Here is a 19,260-nt window from a genome sequence, read left to right as displayed (position 1 = left end):
GGTTGAATTATCCCTTTTTTTAAAAAAAGCACGACTCTTCAGTAAGTAACATAAACATCATATCAGAGGTTGCTCTTGTGGGTTAATGAAATAGTTTATTACAAATAGAACTTGCTCTTTTGTTGGTAAAGAAGTAGACGTTGAGATCAGAGAAAATTAATGTTGTTTTTCAGTACTTTGGTTAATCCCTTTTATTTATTTGTTTTTTCACTTTGGAAAATACAGTTTGTTCTTTTAAGTCAATAGGCTTATCTACTGCGTTGTAACGTAATACAGAAAAAATAAACTAATAAATGAAAGGGCTGCTTACACTTTTTTTTTTTTTACTAAAATTCTACTAAATCTTTCTACTAAAATATTCTACTGGCTTTCAAGATACATTTTAAGATTTGTCAGGCTCAGGCAAATTGTGGAAAGCAAATAGATTATAGTTATAGAAGATAAAAATGTGTAAGAGGTAAAATAGAACTTACAGTCATTAAACTAGAGAGAAGAGAAACTGAAATAAGTCTTTTTCTTTTCAAAGAAAATAATCTCAGTGTTTTTAAATCAAGAGGAAAAAAGGCAAAGGTCTAACTGCCATGTAAACTCATTTTAAATGTCATGTCTTATTAGAACCTAATAATCAGAGTGCCTATTTCCCCCTTTTGCTTGAGCCATCAAATTTGTCAAAATTTTATGATAATTCATTCCATCATTCCTTAGACATTTAAATGACAGACAGTCATAGTAAAGGGGAAAAAGCTTCTGTAATCCTACTCCTCCTGTTAAAACTGCCTCCAGAGGAGTTTTTAAAATATTCCATATCATGGCGTGAGCAGCAGCTAAACTTCTCAATTCTACTTATGATTCCCTGCCTTTCTGGAAGATGACAGTAAATTGGCCACCTACCATTCTTGACCTTTTGGCTTCTGAACCATGGCTGACCAAGTCTTAGCTTGACTTGTCTAAGTCAGTAGCTCTAGTATCACTCTCATCCTCTCCCAAAGGGTCTGAAGCTTTCTGTCTCCTGAACGGGTAAGCTCCCCCTCTAGTGTTCGCTGCTCATCAAATTATTCCTCCAACAAATAAAACAGAACTGCCGAGTTTTTGGTTCCTCGTAGAAGGACATAGCTTGGAGTGACAATTATAAATGTTTGTAATAGCACAAAGAGGAAAATATAAGTATAAATTCTACATTAAAAAAAAAAGTGTTCTTTCCTTTTGAGCATCTTGAAGACATCCCAGCTGTTTGGCTGTGGAATTCAAGGAAATGCTGCTTGTGCTACCTTGCACCGGAATGCATGGCTGAGGAGAATGAGCTTGGATGCTCTAAGATGACCTGGTTAAAAAAAAATTATCCTTTTGTGTTAGGAAGTTTGAAGCCTGGTTATTAATAAGTGACTTTCCATTGAAAACTGACAGCCAGGACCTCCTTATTTGCAGACCAATTACCAGTCAAGGAGTAGGATTGGCGAGTGTGGAGGGTTAGAGGCTCCAGCACTTTATTTTTCCAAGAATTTTGAGGAAGACCAGTAAAATAATTAAATCCTCTCTATTTGATGTTACAAAGAACCTGGGTAAATAAGGTCCTATACACTAAAAGGCTAACCCTCACAATAGCTGATACAGAACTACGGAAAAAAAATACAATGGATATTGGTGATAGTTTTAAAGTATGTTGGGCTCAAAGGTTAAAAGTTCAGCCACTTCATTAAAACTAGTGTTGAAGCTTCAGTGAGACATAAACCAGAATTTATCATGCAGTTGAAAGTAAGAGAAAAGAAAAACAAAGGAAGAAAGATCAAGCAAAAGAAGGAAAAAAGTAAAATAAAAATCTGGAAGAGTCCTGAGAGGCTAAAGCTCCAGTTGGTTACCAAACTAAAATTTGGAAGGCTGTTTTATCTTCAACTATGGTACATAATTTTAAACTAAAACAAACAAGCAAGAAACAGAAAAAAACACAATATTCTTCAAAGAAGGCAAAAAGATTTTTACTATTTAAGTGATTGGATCAAAGTATGTTTCAAAGGATAGTATGTCTTGGAATAGGTTATATAATTTATTTAAGACTCAGATTGGAAATAATATGACCACATTAAATTAGCTTTGGCTTTAATCTTCTGAATTTGGGGGAATAATTTAAGCCCTCAACCAACATTTCTCTTAATATCAGTGGTTCTATAAACATGGTTAGATAATTTTATTCTTGTGTTATAAATTAATATGCACTTCTTAATGACAATACTAAGCTTTTTAAAATGATGATAAAAAAGGGGAACCTCCTAAACTCAAGGGAGGAACTTCCTTTTAAAGTATTTTGTTTTCATATTACTTCATGATCAAAATTATCACTATTATCATCATTATCATTAAGCAGGTATCAAGCACCTACAATTTATATAAATATACATCCTATAAGAATCTAACTTGCATTTCGTTTTGGTGTTGAATTACTCTATTTTGGTCTAATAAAGATGTTAAAATATCTTCTAGAGTAAAATAAACCTTTCCTTAAAAATATTCCTTATTTTGTTGCTATTTTCCTCTTGTTCATTTAACACTAGATTGCTTAATACAAGAAGAAGTATGCCTTCAAGCCCTGCAATGTTAGACCACCTTAAGTTTTTCCTATTTTCAATTTTCCTGTTTCTGTTTTATTAAATCCTATTTTAGTGCTCTCTTTTAAAGCTGACTTAAGGCTCTTAAAAAGATCATCATTCATGAACTAGTGGGGTGAGGTGACTAAGGCCTGTCTTTGATGAACAGGATGCCCTTTGAAAGTTTAAAGGACTAATATGGTCCATGGGTACATTCAGTTTTGAACTTCTTAGATGAGACTGACAACACATAGGATGATCATTTTCACTGAGTTTAGGGTTTTCCAGGTGGACAACTCTGCTCTAAACTGGACTGAGATCACACATACTTCTCTCTGAACAGTTGTTTGATAGGAGTATCCCTCAATCACACGTCTCATACTAGGTTGCATTATGAGACACAGCATGAATTGAAGGCCAGCACAAATATAAATACCACCTTCTTTAGTTTTTTTTTTTTTTAAGACGGTTTTCTGAACCATTGGTTCAGGCAAACTTGAAACCATCAGTAAAATTCCAAAGTAAATAGAGTACCATACATAACAGGAAAATTGAATTTTATGAAATTTTCATAGTTCAAGTTTCTAGTTGTACAAAATTTGCATCAAAATTTCTAGCATGAAGGAGGTCATGAGTTATATCAGCTTGGCTAATTTAATTGCTAAAGATTATGCAGCTTTGCAAAGGACAGATGAAGGGGCTCCTATCCATCAAAGTGGTTATAGGAAAACAAACACACAGAAAGACAAGGGCAACAACAAAAATAAAAGCCCAGAATAAATTTAACTACACAGAACCCAAGTGTCCTTGTAATTAAGACTGATTTATAATAGGATTATAAAATATAAGAACCGTAAGGGATTTTAGAGATGATCTCATCTACTTTTCTCATTTGTCAAATCTCAGGTCCAGGAAAACTTAGTAAAATAAGTTGCTTGTTTACTACCATGTTCTCTACAAAATAGAGAACAAAGCATGGGATCTTCACCTTTGGGTTTCACTTGCAGTTGCTCTTTTCACCTAGTGAGCTTCAGCCATGCCCTGAAGGTTGGTAGGGATGCTTTTATTGAAATAGGAAGAAAGAGACATTTTTGGAAAGTTTGGAATAGATGTGAGTTATTCAAGGAGATAGTAAATATCTAGGGAGGAGAGAAGTTAGAAAAGGCACTTGTTACACTCTTAAAACTCATGATCTTTACTGAAAGAACAACTAACAAGATACAATTTGTTATTAAAACTGGGAATTAAAGAACAAATGATGACTGAATGAAGACCATATACTTCTTTTTAACAAATATATTGGAAAATTTATCAAGGTATTTAATTTCATGGTAGTTCTCTATAATAAATCTACAGTCCTAGGCCCTAGCAAATGCATAAATATAATACTTATGAATTATAGTGAAAACTTTGATCAAGGGGGCTCATTTATTTTCAGAAGAAATTATACATTTGTTGATTAGTTAATTAACAGCAATATCAATGATGATGAGACAAGAGTATACTGTTCAATGGCTTTTTAAAAATAATAGCAAATTAAAAAGAGAGAAAGAAAAGGTGGAAGTTTTGAAAGCAATGAAAAAGTCTAGATTTAGTTAAAAGAAAATGGTCATAAGAAGTATAGATGACACCTTTCAGAGTTTGAAGTCAGTAGGGAAATAAACAGATGTTTATTTGTAGGGAGAAGTGTCTTCAAAAGGTGGTTTAATGTTCTCATTGTGCTGCTGAACTAAGTAAGAAATGAACTACATGAACTAAATAAGAAACAGAAGCATTGCTGGCATTTACATTTAAAACAAAACTCATGGATTACAGGTTGTTCTTTAGTATGAGAACAAAGAATGCATACATTAAACATGAATCAAATTGCCTAGAATCAAATGTAATTAGTGTAAGTTGCTAGTCCACATGGTAAATAAGTTATTGTGGAAATATTAGAACTTGATTATTTTGATCATCCTATAAAACTTCTATTTATTAAGAATTCAATTTATTAATTGTCTCCATTTGGAGGCCTTCTCTGACATCCATGTCTTCCATTGCTCCCTTCTTCCTTGCTCTGGGCTTTATTTGTAATTCTGGGCTTTATTTAGATACTAACCTTTTCCACACTCTGCCTCAACTGTTGATTTCCTCACCTTATTTAGCCAGAAAATACCCAAGGGCAGTGATTATAGCTTTCTTTTCTGCATCTACAGCACCCTGTTTTCAGTGTCTGGCACATAGTACACACTCAATAGAAAACCATTTCATGAATGAAATTGTTGGTGTAAGAATTAGAATGAAAGACAACTTTGGCTTCAAGTCTGCATTCTACAGACTACTCATTATTTTGTGGATACAGCAGTAATGTTTCCATGAGAGTAAACATTTTTTTTTCACAGTGAAGTGATATATTACAAATTGGAACCACACATGGTAATTGTGACTCTTAACTTCAATTCTAATATTATATAATAATTGTAAAACTTCTTTGCTCTAGCATGTCAAAATTAAATCCTTTTAACAAGTGGCTCTCCAAATACTATATGATAATAACTCAAGCACTTTAACCTCATTATATTTTCAGTGTTTAGTATCCAATTCATGCCATTATTTCAGTGAGTATTTCAGGAATGCCCTGGCAGCATAGTAGTAAGTAAACTTTCTTCTCCTTGTGAAGTTTACCTACTAGGATAAGAGGCAGATGATAAACACACCAATAGATGTGGCAAAAGTGCAATGGAAGAAAAGAATAACAGATTATAGAAGTTACAGAATGCTAGGTTGGAACGTGCTTGAAGGTCACCAAGACTCTGCCTTTGTTGTCCAACAATATGTGAAATTGTTCCTCCTTAACTTTTTCTAGAGGTTTAATCCAAGGATACCATGGTTGAAATTTGTACTTCCAACATGTTTTCAAATCTAAATTGAATGCTCCTTATATTGCAATGGCCTGAGTATTCTGTTGTTGGTTATTCTCTAGACATATTCAGGACAACTTAGTTTGTAGCAGAAATTATTACTTTAATAAGATTTGAGAAAGATGGGGGAAATGCCCAGGATATATTATAAAATAAGATTCTTTGAGAAACAAATGGAAAAATGAAGAAAGTAGATAAGGGGGTATAGGAGATCCCCAGAAATCATTAGGAATAATAGAGAAGACAGTCTGTTACAAAACTTATACCTTCAGCAAGATATCAGGTAAATTGGGCAGGAGTTAAATCATAATATTATGCACATATGTGTACAAATTGACCTAATGGAAGGAGTAAAAAGTGATAATCGTTGCAAATAAGTCACTCTACTTCCAGTAAATTCTATAAACCTTAGACTGGAAATATGGTAGATGGTGTTTAAGTAGGAATTAAAAGAAAGAGAACCAACCATGACATGATTACAGAGACATAGTATTTCAGAGATGAAATAGATCTTAGAAGGACATTTATATAAACTTTTTACAGTTGAAACTGAATTGAGGGAACTATTAAGTGCAGACCACCTTGCAAGAGAGAAGATGTAGATAATTCTACACAATATAGATGTTAACATAAGCTTAGCTCCTTTGCTTACTTCTCTTATACCTGATATCACATCTTATGAATGTGAACTTCTTGATTGTAGGAGTTATGTCTCACATATCACTAAAATCTTGCTGTTTAGTACAGAGCCTGGTATAATGGTTCTATTATAAATACTTGATTACTGCCTTGCTTGCTGAATAAATAAACAAATGAATGATGAATGAATATATGGCTGACTCTGTGCAGACTATGATAAGTCAAAAAGCCAAACAACACAGCACCTGATAAAACTTGACTTAATTTTCAGAAATTTTTTTCTCTCAAACTTTTAAGAAATAATGAAAAGAATTCAGTTCAATCTTAATTCCAAATAAAAATAAAGTCAAAATTATTGAGTGCAAAGCGTGTGCCAAACCACTTTCTTGTATTAGATTGATTCCCATGACAACCCCCCAAGACCTATATAATCCTTGATGAGAAAAAATGTAACCAGGTCTAAGGGAAATTACATAAATTGCCCAAAGTAACAGAGCTGATAAACAGCAGAATTAGATTTGAATACAACTCTGGATGACTGCACAGCCAATGCCCAATGCCTTTCTGTTCTTCCATTCTCCCTTCCAGTGAAATATGGGTTGGAGAAGTGGTGTTTAAAAACCTAAGAGAGTGTAATGTTAACTTAGAACTTATAACAACTATGGATAGGAACACTGAATATAGTTTAATCTATACCCTAAACTTCAGGGAAACACATTTCAAAAATGTTGGGAGAAAAAAGGCCTAATTCCGTGGTCATCCACTTTAAAATGGAAGATGGCTCCAGTGTTGTAAAAGACTCTGAAACATGAAATTAACAGTAAAATCACTTAACTGCCTTCTTCTTCTAAATCTGGGCTTTGTCACTTCCTAGTGTATGATCTTGGGGACATGACTTCTCTGCATATCATTTTCCTAATTTGTAAAACAATGATGACAGCAATACTTTTCTTTATGAAGTTGGAGAATTACATGAGATGCGATTGTAAAGAAAAGTGTTTAGAATAACGGGGGCACATAATTGACATTTAATGAATGTTAGCTATTATACTGAAGAAATGCGAGTATCCCAATGGTTTTATGATAAAAGATACAAGATCAAACAAATAGCAGCCGAGAAGGGAGGAAGTCAAGACAGCATGGAATAAAATTTAGTGGAACCAATTGGAACTGAAAAATCAGTTCTCCTTAGGGAGAAGGTTGAAGTAGCAGCCTAAATTCTGAAGAATACAGACTTCCCTGGTGGTATGGTGGTTAAGAATCTGCCTGCCAATGCAGGGAACACGGGTTCGAGCACTGGTCCAGGAAGATCCCACATGCCACGGAGCAACAAAGCCCCTGCGCCACAACTACTGAACCTGTGCTCTAGAGCCCATGAGCCACAACTTCTTGTGTGTCACAACTTCTGAAGCCTGTGCACCTATAGCCTGTGCTCCATAACAAAGAGAAGCCACTGCAATGAGAAGCCCATGCACCACAAGGAAGAGCAGCTTCCACTCACTGCAACTAGAGAAAGCCCATGCGCAGCAATGAAGACCCAGTGCAGCCATAAATAAATAAATAAATTCAGAAGAATAAAGTGAATCTGCAAAAGTTGAATGCAATCTGCCTCGGCTCTGGGTGGCATGAGTGGTGTGGTCTGAGTGACCACAGGCTTTTCAGAGAATGAACACATCAGGAATCAAAAAGAGGTTAAAAAAGAAGTTAAAAGCTAGGGAAAACTGACTATGGTTCCAAGATTAAATCGGATAGAAATAAATGTAAAGGCCTGAATTTAGGCTCAAAATGTCAAAATAATATGGAAACAATTGCCATTACCTTGGAGACAAATTTGTTTATTGATTGAAAATTATCTTTATTTCCTTTATAATACTTGTCACTAATATTATTTTGTGTATTTTTACTTGTGCGTTTGTCTATAAGTTACTAGAATGTATGTTTCCAGATAGCAGGGAGCTAATGCATCCTGTCCACAGATGCCCACAATGTGCTTTGGCACAGTGACTGACACATAGCAGGCACTCCAGAAACATGTTAAAACAATTTTTAAAATAAATCCCCTTCACCTTACCTTTTTGGGAAAGTGTCTTAACCCTTCTAAGCGCCTGAGTCTTCATCTCCAAAACTGTTATAATAAATGAGATAATGTACGTAAAGTACTTGGCCTGATGCAGCTTCTCGTAAATGCTAATTTTACTCTTCCTGTCTAGTGCTGTTGTGTAGAGGATAAATCCTATACTCTATAGAAGCATATCCTGGTATGAAATGACACAGGTCTGGTCTTCTTTAAATACCGTGTTTCATAGACTACATAATCTTTTATATATTTTATCTTTGCTAGAAACCCCTAAATTATTTTGCAATGAAAGTTGCTATTTACACTATATCTTTAGTAAAATATTGATTAAAAAAATCAAAGAAATTAAATTACATTAAATTATATTAAATTCAATAAGCATTTATTGAGCTTTGTTACATTATATAAAGATAATACCATCTCTATCTTCAAAGACTGTGTACGGTCTAGCTGGGTGGACTTAAATAGCTGTATTGCAAGGAATATATAAAAAATGTAAAGAGGATCTGGAGTCAGCACTGTTTTCAGTATGTGATTTTTCTTTTTTACAAAGTTGGTATTGAACTCTTGGAGACATCAATTTTAATACTAATAATTGTGTGCTTAGAGTTTTCTTTGGTTAGACAAAAGCACTACAGAGCAGTAAAGCGAATCACAAAGGGTTATTTAGCTGTTCTATTTTTTTTAACTTCAAATGAAAACAATTATATTTGAGACGTGCATTTAAGAAATGGGTGAATCATAAGGTCAAATTATCTTTAAAACAGAATCAAATGACCATTGAAATCTCTTATGAAAGACATTTGGCTTAGGAAAATTGTTTTCTTTTACTTGAGACTCAGCATTTATATATTTGCTGTTTTAAAATTACTTTTAAAGATTATCTCTGTATTATAATGGAATTGTTGTGCAAATATGGCTTAATACATAGAATGAGAGCTATTGTGGTGTCCTTTAGGGTTCCATCACAACCCGTAAATAGGCTCTCGGGTCTCTGCACAGTCTGCCCTCTGGTGCCCCAGGTCTGTGCTGCCAGTCACATTCTCCAGCTTATCAGTCCTGAAATAAAAAGCATATTCTGAGCTCAGAAAGAGACTTGATAGATGCAGCCTAAATTCAAGTTAAGAAAATCAAATACTATCAAAGGCAGATTTTGAAGGAAGCCTTATACCGTTAAAAGGCAGAAAAAAAAAGAAAATATCTTAAAATGCCAGTTGAGCATTGTTCTAACTATCAGGAAAAAAGGCATGATATGGCAGAAAGATTTTCAATATACCACATTAAACTTTCTCCAAGAATTATAAGGTGATTTTAGAATTTCTAAAGCTGAGTGTCTATTGGAAAAATGATCTGTATAATAAATACACTTAGTAATGAATGCAGTCTTCATTATTTTACAGATTCCTTCTTAGGAAAAAATAGTTATAGCCAAGTATACTTTTTCTTCTCATAGATATTTTAAAAAATTAAGCAAGATTCAAAGAAAGTCTACCTACTGACCCTATGCTACATACAAAATATTTTTTGAGCTTGGTTGCCAAAACTCTTACACTTTAAATAATCATAGGAAATAAACTCTAGGAAAGGAACAGCATATATTGAAATTATAAAATATGGTTTAGAGTTCATAAGTTTCATGATGAAAATTTATTTTGCAATTTAAACAAGCTGCCAGATTTTATGAAAGACATCTTCATATTCCAGATTGATATTTAAAATGTGATCGGTCTACAATCTTATTTTAACCTAAAATGATCAAAATCAGGCTATTTAATACTTCATGAGTTGTAATTCATTAAAGAAGATGATTAAATTCAGAATCCACTAGTTGAATATGCGACAGTAGCTGTCATTTTGTGGTGTTAACAGTTTATGATAAACATCTTTTCACATACAGAACATTACATGATTAGCACAATACAAAATGAATAGCAAAGTTTTGTGTATTGCAGAAGAATAGTTGGCATACTTTTTTGTAAAAAAAAAAGTATAGCATTGGAAAACCCATGAATTTGAAAATTGTGCATTAATTAAAGTATTATAAATTCATTTGTTATGGGGAAAGTAGACTTATGGTTGATTTTAATGTTGAGCTATACTGAATTGCTTGCACAATAGCACACATGTCTTTGATGATACAACCTCAGAAATAAATCATTTTAAGCAGCAACGGCAGCAATTATAGAAGGATGTCAGGTTACAAAAACTGAGCAATTAGACAAAAATTTTACCAGGGAATGATTCAGTGTAGGTATGATTTTTAATATTAATTTCTGTTATATCTCTTTATAATAAAATATTTTTTAATCTCTCTCAAGAACTCTCTAGTTTAACTAAATCCTCCCACCAGATATGCAAACTAGAGCCACGCTAGTCATTTTGGAATTGTGAAAAAAAAGGAGGTAATAACGTGTTGTGTTAAACTCTACTGTTCCAATTCATTTCAATGAGAATCAGTCAATAAAAAGTCCTTGTTTCAGCAAAGGCGAGAGAAGAAACAAAAGGACTTAATGAAATGATCTGTTTACAAAATGCTAAGTGAGGGTTCTATGAGAAAACAGCATTAAATCCAATTTTGGTTTCCTAATGCAATTTAGGAAATCTCATATGCTCCCAGATTTTGCTTGTCATTTTTTTTTTTAACGGACTGAGGCATGTAGCCATTTTTTTGTTTTCTTAATGTTAAAAATTAAAAAAAAAACTGTTTAACTTTCTTTCTCTTCAACTTTGCTACAGCATTTCTAAATAGCCCAGAAGAGATAAATCAACGCCTGAACTGTAACCTTACACTTATATACTTGTTAAATGGCTTTTTTACAGTCTGTTATTGCTAGAAATTGGATTGCTTTTAAACTAATGCTGTCTGGCGGGCAAAAGTGAGTGAAACCGCAAAGCCTGGAGGAACACTAATTACTTGTTTTAATTAGCAGCAACTTTCACTAGAGTATAATCTCCCGACAGGCCACTGTTCCGTAAGTGTGAAAAAAAAATCATGTAGGAACAAACTGATAATCTCTTACTTGCCCCTAAATGAGAGCAGAACTCTTCTTCTAGTGTAGACGGATCATCCTGTACAGGCCTCCAAATCCGGCGGCAATAGGGCCTACCAGGCTAGGCTACCCAATTCAAAGATCTTTAGCAATCAGTTGTACAATAGAGCCTCTTACTTTATGCTTCTACATCATAAAAGTGGTCCTTTTGTTACATTTCCATCCTGAAAAGGGTCTTAATCCCTTTCTTTTCAGACAGTCTATGGCAAATTCCATGGGGACATCCCATTCGCCACAAGGACTGAAATGACCCACTCGGAAAGCAGCATGCAAAGCTTTGAGCCTTTTTCCCCCTGCCACTCTCCAGAGAACATTAAATGGTACTTTTCATTCCCCTCACCATAGGGGGAAACCCCTTAATGATGACAGAGAAAGAAAAATTCCATCACACTGTCCTATGATACCATTCTGCTGTCAGGCAGGCGTTTCCCTGGTCAGAGAATCAAACATGGCTTCCAGCAGGTGGATGGTGCTCAAGGTCACAGGCAGCCAAATGCAGAGGTTACACGCGGAGGAAGCACAGGTTCCCACAGCAAATTAAGTCATCTGTGAAGCCTTCTCATTTCCCAGTGACTAAATTTATGACTGCTCTAAAGGGTCATCGTTGCTTGCATGCACATGTGCTTTAATGAAAGCATCTGAGAGTTTAGAAGAGTGGGATCATCATCCCAATTAAAACATGCATACATGAGCTACACGTTCAAAGAAAATGAGCGAAATATTCAAATGTGTTTATGTAACTCTTTTATTACATATGAAAAAGATAAAACTTCATCATTTTTAATAATGTAAAAGTAAAGACTTCAATAGTTCATTGAACATGGGAATATTTCTAAAGTAAAGGTGGAGGTATTGGGAAATAGCAACATTTTTCCTTGATACAAAAAATTATTTTAACTTTTGCTTTAAAGATATTTTAAAAAACACAATATTATAATTGAGTAAAGCTATTATAAATCTTGATTACTATGCTATGGGTTCCCATAGCGTTTGAAATATGCATTTCATTTAAAAAAACTGAAGCTGACTTTAAATGATTTTTTTATAACATAAAAATATGAAACAGTAAATTTGTAGGTTCCATTGGATTTAATAACCTGTACTTGATTAATTTACTTCGAATTAAAAATAGTTTTTTCATAGATTTCTGCCAGTATTTAATTTTTTTATTTAAAATACATTTTAAATAAGGTAGTTCCTGTTCAAAAGATAAGATTGAATAGAATCTATTCCATTTTACACTGGGACTTGGAGAATTGTCTAATAAACTTACACAAGTGTTGAAATTTCCAACTGTAAATGGTGATGTCGTTATAAACATTCCTTTGATCTGATTATGCTATTTTTTAAAAAACTTAGACATTTGTTAAATATTTGTCAATTTTCTGGATTAATAGTTAAGGAATACCTTAATTTAAAAGTCCACCACCCCTTTACAGGTATAACTTCTTGCAAAGTTATTTGTATATTATCACATATCACTGGGAAATATTATATATATAATTTTATATGGTAATATATACACTTCATTTATCTCATACTCAAGGATATAAAAATCTCTGAATTATAAAAATCACCTTAAAAATAAAACCAAACTCAAAACCAAGCACACCAATGCTAGAATACAACGTATATTTTATTTTGCCATTATTATATCACTCAAGTGGTAATATTTGCCTATGTTTGATTATTTAAAATATCAAGGTAAAAAACCCTCCAAAATGCTTATACTATATCTTTCCTTTGTTACTGTAGAAGAGTTCTCTCCAGGAACTTTATTTTAGCTTGCATAAAGGTACCTTTAGTTACTGTTTTGTGAAAAGTGAAACTTCACAAAGCACTTATACAAAATTATTGAATCCTAGGCCTGCAGTTCATTTTCTTCAATGGTAGGCTTGTGGTTGGGTTGTGTCAGAGTCCAGCTTGCGGAGGGTTGGGGGGATGGTGTGCATGAGATGGCAAAAAGAGACCTGAATGAGTAAAAGTAAACATCCAGAATAAAGGAGCAGTTGAAAGGGGCTTTGTGAGCAGGGGTGTTGTAGGAGAGAATGAGTGAGGGTGGGGCTGTCCCACTCTTTGTTTCCCGTCACAGCGGTGTGTCTGAGGACCTGCATTGTGTCATGAATGAACTGACCATCTCTCAAACAGGCTAAGAGTCACCCCCATAAGCACATTTAAACCATCAAGCCTAAATATTTGGAGTGATTTGGGGCTCTTTTTTCATTAATCAGCGGCTACCTACCTACACTGCCTCGATTTTCTGTACGCTCTTTCTCCCTAATACTTTTTATAAGACACATTCTGAAATTCCTGGGCAAAAGCTATGCACGGGAATGGATGCTGTTTAAGTTTTAAGAGAAATGGTTTATTTTGTAAGACATATGTGCTATATAGGGAACCTGCACATCAAGTGAGATGCAAACTCAAACACAATTTATCTCTCTTTTCAAGTTTTAATTTCTAGGCAGAATATGTTTTTGAGTGCAGTTTTACTTTATTTTCTCTTCTATGGGAAAAGGATACCCATGTTTGAAGAGGTATCTTTGAAGATTCTCTACGTAGGTGTCTTGATGGGAAGTAAAACTTGAAAGTCCACGAGGGACTCAATCACAATTTCCAAGTGTCATTTAAATTCCATTATTAACTTTTTCAGTATCGTGACTGGTGGTTAGCCTCTTAGGGAAACACCATTAATAAAATGACTTAATTTAATTACTGAAAATCCAAGTATGGAATATACGTGTACTTTATCATTATTTATATTTCTGTATGTACATATATATACGTAAATAGCTATACCTTATTTGATAAGGTCTTATGTAAAGGGTAAATTTTTCTTCTAAGGTAACAAGTGATAAAACTATAAGGATTTTTTATTATTGACCTTTAAAGCAAATACTTATTCCTGACTCAAAGCACCTTCACCAATTATGTATAAAGCAAAACTTTGAAGGTGCAGGTATACTTACTATTTTGATGATTTATTTCTTTATCTTTGGAAACATTTGTCTTTGATTTTAAAACATAAATGCCAAAACAAAAATAATCTTATATTTGAGAAGGTGTGATAATATAAATAAATATTTTAATTTTAAGTACTTATAGCTTTCCAGTATTTGCATTCTGGATGCACAATTGTGTTCAAATTGTGAAAATTAATTAGGCTAATATTTGTTATTTGTTCCCTCTCAGTATGTATATTTATTTCAGTGAATATCCTATTTAAAATTTTAAATAATTCCCAGAATCATAGGGTTCCAGAAATTACCTTAGAAATTGTTTAATATAAATTTCCCACCAGGTTACTTTTTTTTTTTTTTGAATGGACAATTTTAAACCCAAATGTAGTCTTATGGGGTTGAAACCTCTGGCTGCCCTTTTATGGCATTTTCAAAAAGGTTATAAATAATAAACATGAAAGAACTCTGTAAACCAAAATGCAAATCGTAATTATAAAGAATTTTTGTTTATAAAGATTAATCAGTTACTTAAGACAAGTTTGCTTGCCTCCAAGAACTCAAAATATAAGAAAAAAGAAGTTAGATATGTTCATAAGTAAGTGCTAATTCTTCTGATTGAAATACAAAGAACTCTGAAGTATCTTTGATAAATTCTTACTATGTGTCAGTTATTACTTTAAGAGTTTTACCTGAATAATATCATTTATCTTTCACAACAGCCCTATGAAATAGTTACTATTATTCCTACTTTACAGATGGAGAAACTAAAGCCCTTTAAAAGTCAAAAACATAAAGTTAGTGGGTTTTTTAATTTAATTTTTAAAATTTTATATTGGAGTATAGTTGATTTACAATATTGTATTAGTTTCAGGTATGCAGCAAAGTGATTCAGTTATACATATACATATATCCATTCTTTTTCAGATTCTTTTTCCATATACATTATTACAGAATATTGAGTAGAGTTCTCTGTGCTATACAGTAGGTCCTTGTTGATTACATGTTTTATATATAGTGGTGTGTATATGTTAATCCCAAACTCCTAATTTATCCCTTCCCCCCACCATTCCCCTTTGGTAACCAAAAGTTTGTTTTTGAAGGTTATGAATCTGTTTCTGTTTTGTAAATAAGTTCATTTGTATCTTTTTTTTTTTAGATTCCACATATAAGTGATATCATATGATATTTGTCTTTCTCTGTCTGACTTACTTCACTTAGTATGATAATCTTTAGGTCCATCCATGTTGCTACAAATGGCATTATTTCATTCTTTTTATGGCTGAGTAATATTCCATTGTATATATATACCACATCTTCTTTATCCACTCTTCTGTCGATGGACATTTATGTTGCTTCCATGTCTTGGCTATTGTAAATAGTGCTGCAGTGAACATCCGGGTGCATGATCTTTTCAAATTATGGTTTACTCTGGATATAATAGTAAGTGTTGAAGAATGTATTTGAATGAAGACAGTCTGACTCTGGAATCTGTGCTTTTATCCACTACTTGAGACTAAAATACTCTGTAAGTATCCCCAAGAGTGTGCAAGCAAATGTGGTGCTCTTAACTCCTCCAGATGAAATACATGACATAACTGAATATGAATTGAACAATGATAGAGTTCACAATGGTTTTTTCCAAGTTGTTATTTATGACTTGAAATGACTTTTCATACAGAAATGCTATTATAAATATACTTCCTAGATTACAAATATCTGTTTAATTCATGATTAGGTTTTTCTGTACTAAACTTGTTGATCAAATTTTCTGTGCTTTATGATTTATGAAGTACTCATTATTTAATATCCATTTATTGAGTATGTGCTCTATGCCACATCAGAATATTGTACCATGATTATTAGGCACACATATTCTGACAGAAGAAATGTGGAATTTTTAAATGGATTGTTATAAGTCCTATAGTAAATATACTTTCATAGTATTCTAGGAGTATAGTAGAGATTAGCTTTGTTCTGACTGGTGGATTTGAGGAAGACTTCAAATTACAAGTGTTACTGATATTTAATTTGGAACCTAAAGGATGAATAGGATTTGATGGGAACCCAAAAGATGAATAGGATTTGATGGGTAGAGAGGAAGAGATGTTTCTTCTGGAATGTTCCAGAGAACATTGTATGTTCTGTGGAATATACATTATTTGCTATGTATTATATATTATGTAAGATAAGTAAAAAATAAAATTATGTATTTTTTAATGAACTATGACTGTTAAACAATTTTTAATCATTTTTTATGACCCTTAAGCTTAGGGCTATAATTTCTGATTCTTGTTTATCCAGAACTCAATTAGCACAATATTGGAGAATGTTATTATTGTTGAGATTTTACTACACGGTTACAAGTTCTTTAACACTTCTCAATGGAGAGATGGGATCAATTTCCTTTCCCTTTCAATCTGGGTGGCCATGTGGCTACTATGGACATTAAGGTATGCTGGAAATGACACTATAGGACTTCTGAAGCTAGTTCATAAAAGGCCATGGTGCTTGTCTTGTTTGCTGGAACAGAACACTTTCTCTTGGAGCCATGAGCGGCCATATAAAATGTTTGACTAGAAACCATATATTTTGAAAATTAGTCAAGTAGGAGACATAACTCTATTAAAATGAGGAAAAAAAAGTCTGACTAACCAGAGGCCTCTATGTTAGAAGGATTCAGTCAAGTTTCCCAACTACGCCCTGCCTTCCCTCTATCCATCCCCACCAAGATGCTAGAAATGTGAGTGGAGCCACTTTTGATTCTAATGTCCAGCCCATCCTCCATTCATGCCACATTGGGGAAAAAAAGTAGTCATCCTGATCCCCAAAATCATAAGGTATAATAAAGCAGTCGTTATTTTAAGTCACTAAGGTATGAGATAATTTGTTACCCAACACTACATAGCCAGAACAAACTAGAATGAACGTGTTCAAAATTATCTTACATATGTTAAAAGTACTTGACTTTATATATATCTCTAACTGCATTCTCATTCCTCTCTTTCCTTTACTAGAATTCTTGAATGAATGAATTAAAAAATGAAATTAAGGATACAGCTTTAACATTAAATAAATAAAACAATTATAATAAATTGTGATAACTACTATGAAGTAACTTTAGAAAGTGTTATAAAAAACAAATATTAGGAGAATCTACTACTAATCTACACATTAGTTACTCAGGGACAGCTTCTCTTCAGAAGTGAGATGAATGATGGGAAGGGGAAAGAAGGAGAAAATTAAAAGAATAAACTTTCCAGGAAGAAAGAACAGCTATGTTGCAAGTCAGTGAAATTGGAAAAAGCATGGAATATTCTAGAAACTGAAGGAAAAAGAAACAGTCACTACAGCTGAAACATAAGAAGCTAATAGGAAAATAACTCAAAATGACTTTGGCAGTGTGGCTCAAGATTCATTATTATAGAGGAAAATTTCTTTTAAAGAGTTTGAATTTAATCTCAAATTCAATGGGAAGCTATGTAAATTCTTTATAGGTATTAGCTATTATTATTTCTATTCATATTATACAATATCAGATGTCTTTCTACTAAAACATTATATTTACAATACTGATATAGCATTGAACTTTTAATATTTTTTCTTTGTAGAAATTAATTTTGAATTCTTCTCAAACTAAAAGCATGTTCTCAGCAGAAAGAATAATGCCATTTCTCCCTACAATTTGTCCCCAAACGGTAACTCCTAGGCAGGCTCTACAAGGTACAGTGGTACAGGTTGTTACGTGGAAGAAGAAAAAGGGCTCAAGGGGAATATGGAGTAAAGGTTCCATCTTTTCCCAACATTGTAATAAAATACATTTCCAATGGCCATAGTGAAGGTTAAGGCAGTACTTATGGCAGTTGCAAGACTTAAGTAAAATAATCCATGTGTTTCACTTGTGACATGATATAGCACATAGTAATAAAGTGTTAGTTATCATTGTTATATTTGAGATGTAAAATTATGTCAAGGAAACATTTCTTCTGAAATGATGTAAAGGATGCTTGTGAGGTCAAGATTCACAAGTTGAGTATCCAGTAGTGCCCATTGTCAGCAGTAGCAATTTAGTTAGAGAGGCTAGCTTTTCATTTATAAGCTATGTGTAATCTACCAGGCTGTCACTGAATAGAGTCATTATTTTGAGAGTAAGTTAATTAACTAATTTTATAAATAAACCCAGACAAAAAATTTATTCCTTAAAAAGGGAGTTTTTGCTGATTTCTCACATATCTCACTCCGCAGTGAGACCATTTAGGATCACTTCACATAAACTTGGGTAGTTAATATAATCTAATAAGGTCAAAGAGGTATAGACTGTTCTTTCTCCTTTTCCTTTCTCACCGAAACGCGCCATAGGTACAAGAATGTAGCCAGTTACTCCCCAAACCAGTTTCCTTTCTCTGTCTCTTCCCTTACATGCATCCAGATACAGAGGACTCCCTGGGGAAAGGTAAACCATGAGATGGAGGGAGCCTGGTTCCCTAAATCACCATGTGAGAGCTCTCTAGCCGAACACTAACTTTGAGCTGTTATGTCAACAAGAAAGAGACAGCTTGCCCATTAAGCCATTCGTTGAGATTTTGGGATTGTATGTTTTAGCTGTTGGAGTAACTTGATTAATATAACCACATATACTCCGGACACCCCAGGAAATGCCATTCTCTCAAGAGATAAGCTTATTATTTTTTAAAGAATCACTTAAAATTACCATCTTTCCCTCCAAAGAAGCTCTCTCCTTTAGTTGTCTATTTCTTTTAATAGTAACACTACTTTTCCAGTCTCTTAAGCTCAAAATTGTGGTATTTTCATTGGCTGTCTTGCCCCTCATATATAATTGGTTGCCATCTCCAGTACAGTTTGAATTCTCAATGATTCTTACATCTAGCCCTTCTTTAGCTGATATAGCAGTTTAGACCTTTAGCCTCTTTCTTTGATCATTATTTAAGCAATTCAACTATAGTTTATTTCGTTCTCAATACATGCCCAGCATTGTGCTAGGGAATATATCAGAGTCCAGCCAGGAGAAAAAAAAGCACAGTAATTTGAATAGAG

The sequence above is a fragment of the Globicephala melas genome, chromosome 3 (genome assembly GCF_963455315.2).
Source record: "Globicephala melas chromosome 3, mGloMel1.2, whole genome shotgun sequence".
Classification (NCBI taxonomy): domain Eukaryota; kingdom Metazoa; phylum Chordata; class Mammalia; order Artiodactyla; family Delphinidae; genus Globicephala; species Globicephala melas.
Note: the sequence above shows the minus strand (reverse complement) of the source record.